This window comes from Procambarus clarkii, chromosome 56, assembly GCF_040958095.1.
Source record: "Procambarus clarkii isolate CNS0578487 chromosome 56, FALCON_Pclarkii_2.0, whole genome shotgun sequence".
Taxonomy (NCBI): Eukaryota; Metazoa; Arthropoda; class Malacostraca; order Decapoda; family Cambaridae; genus Procambarus; species Procambarus clarkii.
The window spans coordinates 24,467,271-24,469,735 of NC_091205.1; positions in this window are offsets into that span (position 1 = coordinate 24,467,271).

Here is a 2,465-nt window from a genome sequence, read left to right on the forward strand (position 1 = left end):
CTTCAAGACATGGCGAAACCTCTTCAAGACATGGCAAAACCTCTGCAAGATATGGCACAAACCTTTGCAAGACATGTCAAAACCTCTTCAAGACATGGCAAAACCTCTTCAAGACATGGCAAAACCTCTTCAAGACATGGCGAAACCTCTGCAAGATATGGCACAAACATCTGCAAGATATGGCACAACATCTGCAAGACATGGCAAAGCCTCTGCAAGACATGGCAAAACCTCTTCAAGACATGGCAAAACCTCTGCAAGATATGGCACAAACATCTGCAAGATATGGCACAACATCTGCAAGACATGGCAAAAATGCAGAAAGCTGAAGCTAGCTGAGCAAAAACCTGCAGCCCACATACACCCACAAAGGGAGTAAGGATAAGGAACTTGTTAGCAAGCGGAGCAATGCATCTTCCTCCTCCTTGTAGAAGTATGCAGGGAAGATAACAAAGTATAATGACAAGAATAATCAGGATAACGAGTGCAATATTCAACGAGGACGAATATGGACAACCAATCACAGCCCAGGAGGTAAGGGTCTCCGTAGTGCAGTTGCGTTCGTTCTCGACTCACACTCGGGAATCAAGGGTTCGAATCACGGGTGGGAAATAAATGGTTGGGCACGTTTACTTTCACCTAATGTACCTGTTCACCCAGCAGTAAATAGGTTCCCCGGGAGTTCACCATTGACACCTATGACAATGCAATGAACAGGGGTGCCATAGGCACAATCAGAGAACACTGTATAAACATCAGAGGTCCACGGTTGTTCAACGTCCTCCCAGCGAGCATAAGAAATATTGCCGGAACAACCGTGGACATTTTCAAGAGAAAACTAATTTTCTTCAAGAAGTGCCGGACCAACCGGCCTGTGGTGGATATGTGGGCCTGCGGACCGCTTCAAGGGACAGCCTGGTGGGCCAAACTCTCACAAGTCAAGCCTGGCCTCGGGCCGGGCTAGGGGAGTAGAACTCCCAGAACCCCATCAAGCAGGTATCATACTCTATGTAAAGTCTTGGAGAATCCATTGCGCCACATCTTGATTGATTGAGGCTGATTGACCTCTTCAATCACCCTATCCTCTCGAATAACGTTTTGTCCTAGGAGTGATGGAGAAGGGGATGATGACGACTGCAAGTGCATTGTTATCTTGAGGTTATCTTGAGTTGATTTCGGGGCTTTGTTTTTAGTGTCCCCGCGGCCCGGTCCTTGACCAGGCCTCCACCCCCAGGAAGCAGCCCGTGACAGCTGACTAACACCCAGGTACCTATTTACTGCTAGGTAACAGGGGCATAGGGTGAAAGAAACTCTGCCCATCATTTCTCACTGGCGCCCGGGATCGAACCCGGGACCACAGGATCACAAGTCCAGTGTGCTGTCCGCTCGGCCGACCAGCTCCCTAAGTTAGGAGCTTATGATATCCTTGTGAGTTAGGATATCTCATTAATCCTATGTATAAATTGTTATTGGGGTTTAGAGGTGAGGATATTAGTATTGTTGAGAATGGTGATTGGTTCTGTATAATAAATATTACTATGATTTCAGTGAGCATTAGAGTATGACAACTAGGTGTACTGGGGGGTAAACTGGGGTATACTCTGAGCGTTCTGAGGTGAACTAGGGGTAAACTAAGAAGTGACTCGATTTCTTGGTTGTTATGGAAATTGTCAGATTGGGTTTGGTGTTGATTGTTGCGAAAGATCTTCAATATTAGATTCCTAACTGGGCAAAGAATTGCTAACGTTTTTGCAACACTACCAAAAACGTGTCCAATTTTTTCATGTCAGCCAAATTTTCAGCACGTTTCTATGGCTGCTTTACATGACTTTTGTCTCTCGAGTGTATACTTATAACATTCGAAACGCTAAACTAAACTCAGAAATGTTGCTGGACCGCACTGTAAACATTGACCAAATGTTTACAGTGTTGGCCGGCAGTGTTGGTACAAATGGCCGGGTGACGTCACGTGCTGCCTCTATTCACTCTCCAACCAACCCGCACCTAAACATTAAACCAATGTTACCGCGTGACGTCACCTGCAGTTCCAATGTAAACAAAAACAATACCACGTGGTCATACGACATCAACCCAAATTCAATATACAAACTAAATTATTTAGTGACATCTGGTTGACTTCAATCAATTTAGGCCTATGCGCACACAAAGCCTAGCATTGCCATTATAATAGGAAACTTACGCCCTAGTGAGTAAAAGTATCTCTTAGTGCTAAAACCATTAACATAATTCACTTACGCTACCCGTCTTTTCGAGTACTAAAAGTACAACGTCACAAAAATGATGTACTAAATTACTAAACCACCGAGGACCCACGCATAAAGCCAACAGCCTGCCCATTTAGCGAGGCGCTGTGATTTATAAATGTATAATAAAAACTAAATTTATCAAATAAAAATGATAATAATTTACAATTTATAATAATTTTAAATTTAAAAATTATAATA